This window comes from Poromitra crassiceps (assembly GCF_964638095.1).
Source record: "Poromitra crassiceps genome assembly, chromosome: 3".
In the NCBI taxonomy this organism is placed as follows: Eukaryota; Metazoa; Chordata; class Actinopteri; order Beryciformes; family Melamphaidae; genus Poromitra; species Poromitra crassiceps.
The window spans coordinates 49,388,300-49,405,203 of NC_139625.1; the positions used below are offsets into that span (position 1 = coordinate 49,388,300).

General features: G+C 45.9%; 1 pseudogene across 1 annotated transcript in view; it reads right to left on the reverse strand.

Annotated features, from left to right (window-relative positions):
* Positions 1-13,815: 13,815 nt before the first annotated feature.
* Positions 13,816-16,904, reverse strand: part of LOC310774211 (SPRY domain-containing SOCS box protein 1 pseudogene) — a 56,726-nt pseudogene continuing 53,637 nt past the window's right edge. The window contains exon 2 of the transcript in view: positions 13,816-14,661. The product of the transcript in view is annotated as an SPRY domain-containing SOCS box protein 1 pseudogene (transcript). The remainder of the gene's footprint in view (positions 14,662-16,904) is intronic.

Here is a 16,904-nt window from a genome sequence, read left to right on the forward strand (position 1 = left end):
CAGGCACACTAATATTACACTATTATTCCGAATATGACAATATTCCAAATTTGATACGGGTCATGTAAACAGCATATTCCGTTTGGATATTCTGTTAGGCCTTATTCCGAATGTAGCATTTTCCGTTTAAGACGTGGGATATGCTGATATTATTCGGTTTTCTGAGCATTCTTTGGACATGTAAAGAGCTCATTGGGAATACAGTATCCGTCTCAATGTAGGTTTTGACCGCAGTTTGCGACACACAGCCTCTTGCCTGTTTATGGCCAGCTACAGTATGTGTGTGTTGTAAACAAACCAACTAGCCAGATATGCTGGCTAAAATAAAAGCCCACATTTCTAGTCAGAAGGAGAAACACATCTACAGTACTTTTAACCATTATGAAAGACTTGGATAGCAACAGGTTTTTGGATATGCACAAATATCGCAAAACACTGACATTAGACGGGAATATTAGTGGAATATTCATTTTCATTAGCCATGTAAACAGCGTAGTAGGGATATTGTCTTTTTCAGAATAAGATATTTACTGTGTGTAAACGTCGTCAGTGAGCAGCTCTGCTTATTTGTGGAGCAAAAAGCAGTTTGTCACCCTGCCTACAGAACCCCGACCTGTTTGGTGCCTTTACAGTACCAGGATGTGGACCTCAACCAAACCAACTGTGAACCAAACCTAATGGAGAAACATGCAGTTCTGTGACAGTTTGAGTACTGCATGGCACACTAATGAAGTGGATAAAACGTAATTCTACATTGACACCTAAACCAACCCGAGCCTCTTTACTCTCTAACTACAGTCTGTTACTGTAGTTATGGTTACAGTTATCCTGGAAGAAAGCGACATGTACTCCTAACAAGTCATTATGGATCTCAAGGTCTTTGCCTATAAAATAATATAATTTCTAATGATTTGCTTGAAATTGATTTTGGATTTTTCGACATCTTCTGGAATCAATTGATCTATCCTGGCAGAAGAGATTGTGACATCAGATCCTGTGTCCACTGGGTCCACCTGGCTGGCTTGTTTTGAAACACTGTGCATTTCCATCCTTGTCTCAGTGACTTTTGACAGAGCCACTCTTAGCTCGACTGGCTTGAAAGCAATCCCGTCAGTCTGAAAGCAATTGAGCCAAGAAATGGAAACAGCCATATTTTGTTGTCTGTTACCATGGTTACTTCCTTAGCATCATAAATCAAAGCGGGACAGATATGGTTACACGAACAGGATGGGGTCGTCTGTACCCCTGCTTTCAAAACAGGTTTTCAGAAGGACCCGGTCAGACAGCGCTTAATTATACTGGCTTAATGTAGGCTAACTGCTGAAAAATCTGTTTCAGCAGTTAGCCTAGCCATTAACACATTCCAAAAGTAAAAACCTATCTGAACTGCAGGCAACACTCACAGTAGCTGAATTAAGTTAACTCATATCTCCCAACATTAGGCTGTGAAGGGAGATTTTCTGGGGTATCAGCAACCCCCCCCCCCCCACCCACTGATGTGATCTTTTGATGCTGTCTTGTTGAAAAATGCTAGTGTGAACCCATCTAAAAAAATTCTACCTTATCTGTAAAGGGGAGCCTCGTAGGTACCTAACCTATTTCCATTGAGGTATCTTGAGGTGAGAGGTCAGACCACTTTGAAAATATTTTTCCCTCGCAAAACCTTGGCAAACTTTGGAGTGTTATTTGGCCCCCTTCCCGGCAAGCTAGCATGGAATGGTACCAATGGATGCCTTAGGACTTAGGTCATCTAGTTTCATATGCTACCAGAAACGTCACTCTGGCTTTAAAACTAAGCCCGCTACAGCCTCTCCCTGGTGTCACTCTCTCTAGTCGTCCATTTTTCATTTAAACTCAGTCTGATTTATTGATATACCGGTAAATATTTCATTAACTATATTCACAGTCTGGGGTCTGGGTAGAGTAAAAAATCGTTATAAAAACACTAAATCTGGCTTCTGGCTTATCACATTAACTCTCCTCCCTCTCTCTCTCTCAATTTTTCATTTCAACTCAAGTCTGAATACGGCTATTGATATTCAAATATTTCATTAACTATATCCACAGTCTAGGTACAGTAAAAAATTCATTATAAAATGCTACATATGGCTTCTCTATCACATGGAGAGACAGTTAGTCTCTCCTCTCTGTCTCGTGTCTCTCTGTCGCTCTCTAGTTGCTCTCTGCCCCCACCCCCCCTCTGTCTCTCTGTCTCTCGGCCCAACAAATGCCTAGGCCGAGTGATGTAAACATGGTTGTCTGTAGGGCCTGAAAAGAGAAACCAGTTTAGGACCATGTTCCCAAGTGTCTGGTAGGAGTGGTACCTTCATAGGGTTCTTCAGAGGTTCTTCGGAGGCTCGTACCTCTTGTGAGGTTACAGGTGTGAAACCCTGGCCTACATGGCCTGCAGTTATCTCCTTATCTCCCTGCACTTTGAGACAAACGGACAGGACAGACGCTGGGCTGTTTGTAGTAGCCTTGTTTTGTATTTATTGTCATTTGAACTTTAACCTTTTAAAGCGCACCACACGCAGCACACTCATATTTGTAAATGCTACTGTTCTTATAAAATGGTCCCAGTTTACGTTGTTTTGGATGAAAGCTATTTAAAACCTAATATATTTGCTTGGTACGTTAATGGACAGCACACATGGTGACGGTACTGTTTGGAGGTGGAGCGGTGCAGAGCGACAGTTCCAAAAGATTTATAGACAGTCTGATGTGCTTTGAAGCATTTAAAACAGGATTCGGGTCAATTAACTTTTTATTTCATCAATCAAAGCATTTCATTTACAAAGAGCTGAGTAATTTATTCCATCCATAAACTGGATAATAGAACCTTTCAGGTGTTTTGACCGCATTGTTTGTGGGTTTACAGCTGACCAAGACATTCTTGGAGTTTGGCATGCAGGTCGGAAAATAATTGCTGGAAGCTTTCTAAACCCTTTGTGTCTATTCCAGTCCAGTGTTTACATGCTATAGATATAAATAGCTCTTTGAAAGCTCTAAAAGCCTTTGAAAACTCTTCAGCTGTCACACACTGTCTTTCTGTCAAGACCGTCAGTCTGGCTCAGCTCTCACTTGGTGGGTCCGCCATTTTGGCTTACATTTTGCCTCTGGTGTGATTTAATGAGCAAACTCTTCAACCGAAAGTGAATTGACCCCCAATCCTGATTTGAACCAACAGGCTGCTCTGTACTCGCCCAATGGTATCAGCGTTACACATGTACATTATCATATATGCAGCTGTTACTGACGTGTGTGTATATAATGTCTGTATGTTAATACTGGTGCTTAACCTTTTTATGCTTCATTAAATGTTGGCTTTAAAGTCACTGCTCTAGTCTGTGTGGTTATTCTAGGTTCACACTGTGCACCTGTTTAAAGGATGAGAGGGGCGGAGCTTCTGCAGGCAGAGAAAGCGAGTGTTTTTCTCCTTGAGGAAAACAGAGAGAGAAGGTAAACACTGCCCATGTGCTTATATTACCGAGATTATGATACAAAGTGGGTTGATAATTGGTAAAGCCATCCTTTAAGTGTGCGGGACGTCATCTAACTTATATATTGCAGCATCAATAGTCTGTACGGCAGCCTAGGCCAGTGCCCCCTACCTATTATCCAGGTCTCTTACCGCCCCATCAAAGAAAGAAAGTAGGCTAATTGTCTTTATTTATTAACTCACACCGTAAGTCAGATTTTTGCATGGTCTGCGCCTGGCGGGCCGCAAGTTACCCCATTCCTCAATCTAAAATAACTTCCCATCCCATGTCAAGAAAAGGTTAACTGCAACAACAGGCTAGTTCCTGGGGGCTGCTTTTTACCCTCCAGGAGACAAGGAGTTAATCTGCTCCCCCTGACCTCAACTCACCTCCTGAATAACTGTCTGAGCCAAGCTGTGGTGTGTGTGTGTGTGTGTGTGTATCTGTTCCAGGTGGAGCAGGATCAAATCATAAAACAAGGTTTTGTCCCAGCTGACATCCCATAATAACCCGTCTGACTCCCGTTAGCTGCTCAGCGCAGTCATAAGGTTTAGTGTGTGTGTGCGTGCATGCGTGTGTGTGCACATGTGCGTGTGTGTGCGTGCATGTGTGTGTGTATAAGCTGACCTGTATGAATGGAGTGGTTTGTTTCTCTCTGGCAGGTCCCTGATTCCAAAGCTCTTTAAACTCCTTCATTCACCTTAAAGGAACACTTCACCCAAAAATGAAAATTCAGTCATTATCTACTCATCCCCATGCTGATGGAAGCACAGGTGAAGTTTTTTAGTCCACAAAGCATTCACTGCAAAACACCGTGGCACAATTCTCCTAATGGTAGGGTGGGGCTGTGGTAGCGCTGTCACCTCACAGCAAGAAGGTCCTGGGTTCAATTCCCGCTTGGACTGTGGGCGCTGAGGGTGTGTCCCCATCCCCATGTCCTCAGTGCCTACTGCCCAGGTGGGCTCGTCAAAAGGGCCTTTCTTTGCGGAGTTTGCATGTTCTCCCCGTGCTCCCCTGGGGTTTCCTCCAGATAGGAACCCCCCGCTAAAAACATGCAAAATAACAAAAAATAACAACAACAACAACAACAACAACAACAACAACAACAACAATAATAATAATACTAATGTGTCTGAATAATCCCATGAGGGATGGGTCATGTAAATGACTAGACACGAAAATAAAATGCATTCATTAATTCAACAATAATAATAATAATCCCTGAAATGCCAAGTTGACTTGAAAAGACATAATTTACACGCTGTTTTTAGCTGAAAAAAGGACTGTTTCGTGGACAAAAAAACATCACGTGTCCTTCCGTCGGCATGGAGGTGAGTAGATTAGTTTTCAGTTCCTGGGTCCGGCTGAGCACATTTTTATTTTATTTTTTAATGTATTTACAGTAGGCCAGATTGATACGCTCTCTATTCTCTCTCTCTCTTCCATGCTTACACACAGTTCTCAGTTTCAGCCCGAGCCTGACGGAACCTGTCACGCTGACAATTTATGCTAATTGGTCGGGCCGGGCTCGGGCTTCAACTTACTAGGGTTGGGTCGGAATTTAATTTTTAGGACCTTTGAGGACTCTAGAGCAGAGTCCTGCGCGGGTCTGATTTTCAAGACCCGGTTCCGCCCGGCCCCGCGACGTGCAGTACCGACCCCGCTCCGCGAACCCGCACATATGATCAATCAGTACCGCAACCCACCCCGCCCCGCAGACATGAGACCCGCCCCCCGACCCGGAACCGCATATATATAATAACTGTTAATCTGCAGTGCAAACATTTTGTAGTGAACCTAACGAAACTGCCACCGTTTCACACGAGAGGCGAACAGCAGTCTTTCTGGCCAAGACTCGTCAGCTGATGTACGTTAATTAGCTTTTAGCAGCTGCTGCTAGCTCACTAACCAGCTGGATAGCTCTGCTATCAGACACACAGACAGTTACAGCAAGCAAAGTGACTTACCAGCTATTTCCAATATGTCCGGTATAATCCATACTGCCTTTATGATTGCTGTTGGAGGAACGTAAAACCACGTTGGGATGAGACCTCTCCACTGTCACGCTATCCATCCATGACATGTTGTTGCCTGTTGCTATGAAAACAGCCAGTGTGTATGTTTGACTGGAAGCTAACGTTAGCCTACTATATTATCTGTCCGACTCGTATTGTCTCCAATCAATCACCTTGACCGCAGCTGAGTTTTGAATGTTTTGTGCAGTCCATATAGCGTCACACATTGCACAGTATGCGCATACTTGAAACGATGCCGGTTATGTAAACAAACTGCGGAAACGTGCGTCAGAAACTTTTCTCCTGTTCGAGTCAGACCAGCTGCCAGACACCCCCCTGCCAGACACACCCCCCCTGCCAGACACACCCCCTGCCTCCATCTGAGTGCAACAGAAAAACATACAAGGCTCATACGTTGTCGTTGTTCCACCCGCCGCCCGTCCGCATTTATTATTTTTTACCCGCCGCCCGACCCACCAATTTACAGAAGTGTATTTTTTACCCGCCCCCCGCGTTTTTTTGCGGGTACCCGGCGGGGCCCCGCGGAACCCCGACCCGGTGCAGGACTCTGCTCTAGAGTAGATAATGACTGAATTTAAATTTTTGGGTGAACTTATCCTTTAATGATGACCAATGGGCCTTTTTCACAGCAGCCATTTTGTGTCTAAAAGGCACGGTAAACACAGGTGCAACCAAAAGATTGCGAACAGGGGCATGTTTGGCCAGAAAGGGAAACCAAATCATGGGCTGCATATATAGTCTGGTATAACACCACACCAGCCATGTATCCGCCATCAGAGACATGCGATTCGGTTCTTTCATAAATGCATTTTGAACACTGAACACTACCTACATTCAAGTGTTGATAACTAAATAACGGTTAAGGTAGAATAAAAAGAAAATCCACTATGAAAGTAGAGGCTCTCTTCTTTCTTTTGGGATATTCAGTGTTTACATAGCTATAGAAGAAAATATTCTGTGGTTCTTGGACTATTAGTTAAAATGATGGAAAACCCTGGCGGTGGCTGGCGACTTTTCCTTTGAAACTCTGGCGGGGATTAAGTTAATAACGGTTTTCTTTTCTTTTTTAAATCTCTCTGTCTGTCTCTCTCTCTCTCTGTCTGGTGTGCCTGTGGTTTGCAGCAGCAGTAAAGTCGAGTGTTTAGCTGCTTTATGGCGAGTTGTGTTTTCAGTCTGACCGCAAATCACTCTGTTCCCTCAGACAGTTCAGCGAGAGTTCAGAGTCCTGCAAGAACGTCACACACACACACACACACACACAAATGCATGCGTGTGCGTGTGCATGTGCATGTGCACACACACACACACACACACATACACAGGAAGCGTGTTACAGTATGTGTGTTGGTCTGACTGTAATCTGCTGTGTGATCTGTGGTCAGCCTGCAGGGGGCGTCTTATCTGATAAGAGTTACGCAATACAAACCACTCTGCATTCTGAACCAGCTGACATCATCGCCTGCTAGCCTGGCTAAAACCAGTATCAGTCTCAACTTCCAGCTGCCCACAGCGAACCGGTCCAATCAGGAACTGTGTCATATTGGATGATGTAACCGGTCCAATTAGGAAATGTGTCGTAGTTGACGACAGGCTTATGTGAGGTATATACTGTATGATATAGTTGGGTATAGTATAGTATAATATAGTATGGTATAAGTATAGTATAGTATATCAGGGTTATGTGAGGTATATACTGTATGATATAGTTGGGTATAGTATAGTATAATATAGTATGGTATAAGTATAGTATATCAGGGTTATGTGAGGTATATACTGTATGATATAGTTGGGTATAGTATAGTATAATATAGTATGGTATAAGTATAGTATAGTATATCAGGGTTATGTGAGGTATATACTGTATGATATAGTTGGGTATAGTATAGTATAATATAGTATGGTATAAGTATAGTATAGTATATCAGGGTTATGTGAGGTATATACTGTATGATATAGTTGGGTATAGTATAGTATAATATAGTATGGTATAAGTATAGTATAGTATATCAGGGTTATGTGAGGTATATACTGTATGATATAGTTGGGTATAGTATAGTATAATATAGTATGGTATAAGTATAGTATAGTATATCAGGGTTATGTGAGGTATATACTGTATGATATAGTTGGGTATAGTATAGTATAATATAGTATGGTATAAGTATAGTATAGTATATCAGGGTTATGTGAGGTATATACTGTATGATATAGTTGGGTATAGTATAGTATAATATAGTATGGTATAAGTATAGTATAGTATATCAGGGTTATGTGAGGTATATACTGTATGATATAGTTGGGTATAGTATAGTATAATATAGTATGGTATAAGTATAGTATAGTATATCAGGGTTATGTGAGGTATATACTGTATGATATAGTTGGGTATAGTATAGTATAGTATAATATAGTATGGTATAAGTATAGTATAGTATATCAGGGTTATGTGAGGTATATACTGTATGATATAGTTGGGTATAGTATAGTATAATATAGTATGGTATAAGTATAGTATAGTATATCAGGGTTATGTGAGGTATATACTGTATGATATAGTTGGGTATAGTATAGTATAATATAGTATGGTATAAGTATAGTATAGTATATCAGGGTTATGTGAGGTATATACTGTATGATATAGTTGGGTATAGTATAGTATAATATAGTATGGTATAAGTATAGTATAGTATATCAGGGTTATGTGAGGTATATACTGTATGATATAGTTGGGTATAGTATAGTATAATATAGTATGGTATAAGTATAGTATAGTATATCAGGGTTATGTGAGGTATATACTGTATGATATAGTTGGGTATAGTATAGTATAATATAGTATGGTATAAGTATAGTATAGTATATCAGGGTTATGTGAGGTATATACTGTATGATATAGTTGGGTATAGTATAGTATAATATAGTATGGTATAAGTATAGTATAGTATATCAGGGTTATGTGAGGTATATACTGTATGATATAGTTGGGTATAGTATAGTATAATATAGTATGGTATAAGTATAGTATATCAGGGTTATGTGAGGTATATACTGTATGATATAGTTGGGTATAGTATAGTATAATATAGTATGGTATAAGTATAGTATATCAGGGTTATGTGAGGTATATACTGTATGATATAGTTGGGTATAGTATAGTATAATATAGTATGGTATAAGTATAGTATATCAGGGTTATGTGAGGTATATACTGTATGATATATTTTGTCCCTTCGTTGCACCCGTACTTGTAGTCAAGCCGTTCGCAGCCGTTTCCTGTCTTCTGCCTGTGGAGGCATGGAAGACTTAAAGACAGCAATGCGCTTCTAAATGGCTCGTTTTACTTTAAATAACACCCAAATGGCACAGTGGACAAGTCAAGAGCAGTAGTTTGCACCTTGTGTAAAACGGAATTAAAATATCACCGAAGTACATCAAGTTTGAGCTATCACCTAAGAGCTAAGCATACCAGAGCAGCTAGCGGCCAGCTAGCAGCCAGCTAGCTAGCGCGAGACTCATTCATCACTCATTCTTCCTTCAGAGTCTCGGATGCGCGGGTACTCTAACCACTGGAAGGTCGGCTCCAATGGCTTCACGCGATATACACGTTATCAATACACAGTTTCCAATACCGAGCCATTATTCACATGGAATTGCCAAAGTTTTTTAGCTCAGATACAGCCTTCTTCGGCTGTGTCATTTTGGGTTTCGACTGCTCCACAGCGCCGCCGCCGGAAGTATCGGTTCTGGAGTGTTTACAATTATTGTGCATTTATTTTCTATTCAAGATGCATTTTGTAGACATTTTGTGACCTCCTGTCTACATTGCACTTCTATTGAATTGAAAATAAATCTAAAATTCAAGATCACAAAGTACATTTATTTGCATTCATTTGATTCCCAATCACGACACACTGGTAAGAATTATTAATATCTAATTAAAAATGCTTTGCAATGCAAAATAATGGCATTTTAAACATGCGATACAAAGATGCAATTAATCGCGATTAACTATAGTTAATCCCACGATTAATCGCGATTAAGAAAATTAATCGTTTGACAGCCCTAATATATATATATAGGCATCCCCAGCACCCTTCAAGAAGAACTTATAACAATAAATAACAAACAGTGAAACCGCCCCGCGCCGCGGTGTTGCGCCCTTTTTTAAATTTTGAGCCCCTGCCCCTCTAAGGGTCTTGGCACGGCCCTGCTAGGCATCCATTGGTACCAAACATGTCATGTCAAGGAAAAATGTGCATGGGCCATGAGGCTAGACCAGTTGAGAAGCACTGCTATAGTATACCATAGTGTAGTATAGACCCCCACAATGACAACAAGCAGCGTCAGATGCGCAAGACGGAGGCAGAAAGACAGACTCCGCGCAGCCCTGTCAAGTAGTTTTCCAGTGGCCCGAAAACTATTCGAGCTAGATATGTCTTCGTGTTGTGCAGTGCGATGCCAGAATCGGAAAGCTATTGTAGCAGAGTATTCGGGTCCACCTATTCATTCTTGGTTAATAAAATAATAAACGATAGAGGCAGGCTGTAAGGTTATAACAAGCTTTTCCCCACATATCCTGTTCTACGCAACTCGAGGGAACATACACAGCCTCGCACACACGCAATAGAACACAACACAACACTGAACAGTCTGTTACACTATCAACAAAGCAAGGAGTAAAGTTTTACCGAATCCCGTCAACTCATACTGCTTTTAATGCTAACCGTAGGTGTCTTTGGTTGCAAGCCGAAAGAGGAAATCGTTAAAAATGCCCAACTTTGCAGTGCTCGCTCATTTCATATCAGGTAAACTGTAGTAGGCTGCTAGTAACAGCCACATCGCTCGGTTAGTTAACAACCAAGTAACGTTAAATAATGTCATTATTAAGTTGAACTGATTGGAACGAGGACATCATTAAAAATGCCCGACTTTGTAGTGCTCTTCATAATCAGGTAAGCTGCCTGAAACTGTAGGCTGCTCATCGCTCGGTTAGTTAACGACCAAGTAACGTTACATAATGTCATTGAGTTGTGAGCATTATCAACATAACAATATTTCAATCATGAGAGGCCAGTTGGTAGGATTTGACAAACTTTATTTAGCAATCGGCGTGCATGGCAAATACTTTGGCGCATGACTCCATTGGCCAGTGGTGCTGCTCTTGAGGCAAGAGGAGGGCACCTGCATAGGCTAGGAGATCCCCCCCCCGTGGGGGATCAGGAGTCAAGACTCGTTGGTGGCGGACTGGGGAGGTGGGTGGGGCAAAACAACGCTTCGGAGGACGGCTTCAAGGGAGATGGACTGCTGAGAGCTAGCTGCTGCTATGATCGGCCAGAGAGAGAGAGGTGACGTAGAACCCTTGCTATATATATGAGGATTATCTGACGTCATATTTGACGTCATAGCAGGCGTCATGCTAGGGCTTTGAATGACCACGTTATGCTAGAACTTGACTGTCGTCAGGGGATGATCGGATTATGCATGAGTGGCCTTCTGCTTGAAATATGGTCTGGAGACCTCACTTCAATCATGAGAGGCCAGTTGGTAGGATTTGACAAACTTTATTTAGCAATCGGCGTGCATGGCAAATACTTTGGCGCATGACTCCATTGGCCAGTGGCGCTGCTCTTGAGGCAAGAGGAGGGCACCTGCATAGGCTAGGAGATCCCCCAAAAGGAAGATCTGATTACCGGAGGTTAATTGAGATCTGCAGGCGCCGGTAGTTGATTGTACTTTTCTGGCCTTCAACCTTTTTAGCGACTTACAGCTATTTGCGGCTGGCGCTCCCAACTCGGTCGGGCACCTCGCGATAGCGCTTCCCAGCTTGGCTCACCTGGCCGCCTTGGCGCTTCGCGATTGTACTTTTCCGGCCTTCGACCTTTTTAGCGACTTACAAGCTATTTGCGGCTGGCGCTCCCAACTCGGTCGGGCCTTCGATCTTGGTACGTACTTTTCCTGCCTTCGACCTTTTTAGCGAATTACAAGCTATTTGCGGCTGGCGCTCCCAACTCGGTCGGGCCTTCGATCTTGGTACGTACTTTTCCTGCCTTCGACCTTTTTAGCGACTTACAAGCTATTTGCGGCTGGCGCTCCCAACTCGGTCGGGCCTTCGATCTTGGTACGTACTTTTCCTGCCTTCGACCTTTTTAGCGACTTACAAGCTATTTGCGGCTGGCGCTCCCAACTCGGTCGGGCCTTCGATCTTGGTACGTACTTCTCCTGCCTTCAACCTTTTTAGCGACTTACAAGCTATTTGCGGCTGGCGCTCCCAACTCGGTCGGGCACCTCGCGATAGCGCTTCCCAGCTTGGCTCACCTGGCCGCCTTGGCGCTTCGCGATTGTACTTTTCCGGCCTTCGACCTTTTTAGCGACTTACAAGCTATTTGCGGCTGGCGCTCCCAACTCGGTCGGGCCTTTGATCTTGGTACATTAATGTTTGACTTGGCGCTTCCCGGCTTGGCCTACTTGGCTGCCTTGGCGCAACTACCCTGACTTTCTCCGACTCTCTCTTTCTCTATCCCCCCCCAAAAATGAGCCGGGGAATTTACTGCGCCTTACTGGGCGCCATGCTTACGGGGAGCCGCCACCAACGAGACATTTTAAAGTCCGGGACACTGTTCGTTGCCATGCTCACCGATTAAGGGAGGAGGGTTCTTTGGGCCACCAGTATGGCCGCCTGCTCCGGGCGGATGTAGCTGGAGAATGCCGATGAGGACCAGCGGCCCATTTGCTGGAGGGAGGCGGAGGACACTCCTTGCTCGGCGGCCGAGGTGGCCGCTCCGATCCTGAAGGAGTGGCTGGAGTAGTTCTTCGTCGGGAGGTTGCATTGCTGGAGCGTCTGCTTGAGGTGCAGGGTGAACCAGGATCTTGTCATGTGGTGACAGGGTGCGATGAGGAACAGGGGAGCCGAGGGGCCGGTCGGAGGCCTGAGCTTGACGTAGTGAGCCATGGACGAGAAGGGGCAGAAGGGGGGCTAGTGCCTTCCTGTATGCTATTGTGTGCTGGGGCAGCAGGCTGAGGGCAGCGGATGCCAACGACTCAACAACTGATCCGTAAGGCCAGGGACATTGTGGGGCTGGATCTGGGCTCTCTGACTGCGGTGTCAGAGAAGAGAACGTTGTCCAGGCTACGCTCCATCATGAACAATGACTCGCACCCACTCCACGGCGTGCTAGTCGAACACGGGAGTACGTTCAGTGAGAGACTGATTCCACCTAGATGCAGTACGGAGAGGCACAGGAAATCATTCCTGCCTGTGGCCATTGGTCTATTTAATGCCTCTCTTAAAAGAGCACCTCGGAGACGCTCAGTCTCCCTGAGACTGAGCCAGCCGATAGGTTAACTGTGCCTGGCTGAGCCACGTGTAGCGTATAGGGCAAGCCGACTTAATATAGTCAGGGTGCAATAATGATAATTGACACGGAATGTATACTTACCTGACGTATTTTGTATTTTGCTACTTAGACATTCCACTTATTTTTGCTTCTAGCGCATTTACTAGTTATTCTATGCTATGTTGTGTTTTTTTTTTGCTTATTGCTTAATATTGCATTTGCATTGCATTTACTACTGTTTATTTTATTTTAAGCTATGTGTGTTCTGTGAGCGAGCTACTGTAACCTGTCCCAATTTCCCCTCGGGGATCATTAAAGTCATTCTGATTCTGCTTCTGAAGAAATGCCAGAGGCATTTTACTTTGAAATTCGTTAAGAACAGGAAGTGGTGTATTAAGACCGGGTAGCTTAACACGGAAAGACGTCAGCATTCCCTGGGCCGTCTGGCTTCGGTCTGAAAGTTATGCAGTAACACTCATTCTAGCTGATGCTCAGACAAGCTCCATGGGCCAGGGGTGTTAGAATGGCCCCTTGCGTGGTTATTATTATTATTGTTGTTATTATTATTATTATTATTATTATTATTATTATTGTGACTCCCGCTGGCCATTTGCCAGAAAGCGATTTCCGCTTAGGCGTCGGAAATGGGCAGGCTGAGATGCCCACTGGATAGAATAGTCAGATCACAGGCCAAATAACTTGTCAGTCAGCTTCGCTTTATTTAGTCAAAGCACGAGGGACACCTACGGTACATGTGGTGTTTTCAGAGCAATGTAAGACAGTATTTCTGTTTGGTGGGGCGGGCCGTTGCGGGCAGACGGAGTATTAAAGAGATGAGAATACGTCTGATTTTACTGGACTGGTAGATTGCCCGTTTAAATGCTGAAGTACTGATACTTTCCTCATGGGTCCTTTCGCATCCACGGGTGACTGGTCCTCCGGGGTATGCTCGGTGTGCTGTGGTCGTCAACCCCGTTCTTGGTAGAGCAGGTAGCTCTTGAGAGAGGCGGGCAGGGGCAGTCCGTGGATTCCGCTCAGGCGGTCCCTTCCTAGAGCCGCCCGCACAGAGCGCCTGCACAGGTCCATCAGAGGGAGGGGATCCGGATCGAGTCCGTTTATGTACCGGATTCGTATTTCGCAGTGTCCCCACACGGCGCTCACTGCGGGGTACACCTTCCTGCCCTTAAGTCGTCCGAACGCCACCCCTAGGTCATGTCCGTCCACTATGAAACGTAACATCCCCTCGTCCATGTCCAAGACGACTAACAGCGAGTCTGGTATTATGAAGGTGTCGTCGGGCTCCAGGAAGGCGGGGTAGGTTCTGCCCGCGTGGTTCTTGCCATCGTGGTAGAGTTTACACCGGCCCAGGTCCCAGCCCCAGGACTCGGTGTTGTTTCCCACCAGGACCGTGTAGCCCACCGAATGCATCGGCGCGTCGCCCGTGGCCACCCCGACCACGGCGTGGGACCCCCTCTGGCGCGTGGCCCAGCTGATCTCCCACACGTGCAGTCCCTGCGTGTAGCCCACCCGGCCGCGGATGGCGTCCGTGCTCTGCGCCACAGGTTGGCGGTGGAGCACCAGCTTGTTGACGTCCTTGACGAAGATGTTGAGCGAGCGGTCGTCATTGTTCCAGGAATGCTGCACCTGGACGTCCGGGCCGGCGGGCGGCATGTCCAGCAGCCGGTCCAGCCGAGAGGGCTTGGTGTGCTCCGGGGGCGTGGCGGATGCCAGGGTATTTGTCCGGGCGGGTTGTGTGGTGGTGGGGAGCACGTCGGCTGGGCGGGGCCGGGATCGGCTGCTGAGCCGGCTGGGCTGAGGCGAGCGTGGGGGAAATGGGGGGGGGGAATTTCCAGCGCCCTCAGGCGAGCCTCCACTGATCTCTTAGCATCTAGCAGGGACAGCAGGATGGCTCTTAATGGCCCGGGCAGGATCGGCTGCTGCTGGGCTGAGGCTAACGTGGGGGGAATGGGGGGGGGGGTTCCAGGGCCCTCAGACGAGCTTCTACTGATCTGCTAGCATCTAGCAGGGACAGCAGAATGGCTCTTGACGACCCCTGTCGGCTCGGCGGAGCTACGAATGGGGCCGCTTCCGCTTCCGGGGCGGCGGCCTGGAGGTCAGTGCGACCAGGAAGTACGTGGCGTCTCGCGGCGGCCCCGCGGCCTGCATTTCCCCGGCGGCTCCCGGCTCTCGGGGCAGCTGCCTCTACTGGTCTTCGCCCGCGGCCTCTCGCACGTCCGCGCCGAGCGGCCTCTCCCTCCGGCACGCTCGCACGCGTTCTTGGGCGTCCACGGCGCGGCGCTTCATCTTCTGCTCTCCTACCACGGGCCGTCGCAGTGGCGCGCCCCGTGCCACGGGAACGCGCGCTGGGCCTTCTCGTCGGGGCTATGCTGGCAGCCTGTGGTCCGGTCGCTTCGCCAACGTCTTCGTCAGACACCTCGGAAGGCAAGTACGCTCCGTGGCCGGTCCGGGACAGGGAACCGATGTCTAAGCTGTCGTCACAGTCCATGGACTGCTCTGGCTCGGAACTCGACATACCAGGAATGGAGTGGGGAACGTTGAGAGATCTGCGGGGAATATCCACGGGTAGAGAAGGCTTGTGGGTGCTGATTCGGTCTGCAGATCTGGTGCAAAACAACGCTTCGGAGGACGGCTTCAAGGGAGATGGACTGCTGAGAGCTAGCTGCTGCTATGATCGGCCAGAGAGAGAGAGGTGACGTAGAACCCTTGCTATATATATGAGGATTATCTGACGTCATAATTGACGTCATAGCAGGCGTCATGCTAGGGCTTTGAATGACCACGTTATGCTAGAACTTGACTGTCGTCAGGGGATGATCGGATTATGCATGAGTGGCCTTCTGCTTGAAATATGGTCTGGAGACCTCACATCTTTGCAAGTTACAGAATAATTATCTACGCTATCCCCAGTTATAAAGGAATGCACGATATGTATTGCCGGCCACTAGGCTTGGCCAATTGACAGCGCCAGTGCGTATGGGTCTGTAAGACATGTCCCATTAAACAACGTTAATTTTGATGCATAACATTGCTTATCACTAGGCGATAAGCTGTGGTAGTAAGCAGAGAACTGCATTTTAAAACTAAAATATAACTGTGTGTTGCAGATGGGCATAGAGCAGTCCTGACAGCAGGGCTTTTACACAGTTCTCACTGTCTGTCAATGCTGGGCTGACGGCTTTTTGCCTACACGATGCGCGCGCAGCTCAATGTTGACAAGCTGTATAAGGGGTCTATAGTATAGTACAGGGGTTCCCAAACTTTTCAGACCAAGTACCACACGTACCAAACCAAATTTCCCAGGGACCAGTTCCACCGCGTATACCCTCCCCCCCCCCCCATAAAATAAAATCTTCTGATTTATGCAATAGCAGCAGAAGGGTAAATAACAATTACCTGGTTCAAAACGGAGACACACATACCTGCCAACATTAGGCTGTGAAAAAGAGGATTCCTTTGAAAATGTTTTTTTTCCTCGCCAAATTTTTGCCTAACTTTGGGGTGTTATTTAGCTACCTTCCTGACAAGCTAGTTGGTTGGTTGGTTGGTTGGTACAAATCGATTCCTTAGGTCTTCTCATTTCATATGATACCAGAAACTTCACTCTGGCTTAAAACTGAGCCTACTGCAGCCTCTGAAAGAAAATGTAAAAAGAAAATATATTTCCCAAATATCGCAATATTTCCGAAAATCGGCACAATCCGGCTACTCCTCAGGGTTAATGTGTATATGTAAAAACTGCCTGTAAAAAAAAAATCAATTATCTGGCGGACCACCAGGCGGTGGTCGGAACCAATGGTATAGTATATCAGGGTTATGTAAGGTATCTGTGCCTTGATGTGGGCCTGCTCTCTGATCCAGGATCAGATGGTCACTGAACAACTGGAGCTCCAAGGACAGAGCCGTCTAAAAGTGTGTGTGTGTGCGTGTTGTGTGTGTGTCTCACTTGTGACCTTTTAAAGTCAATCTGAATCTCAGCGTCCCTCTGGCTGGAAACTCTATACACACACATATGCTCATACAGATGGTTGCACACA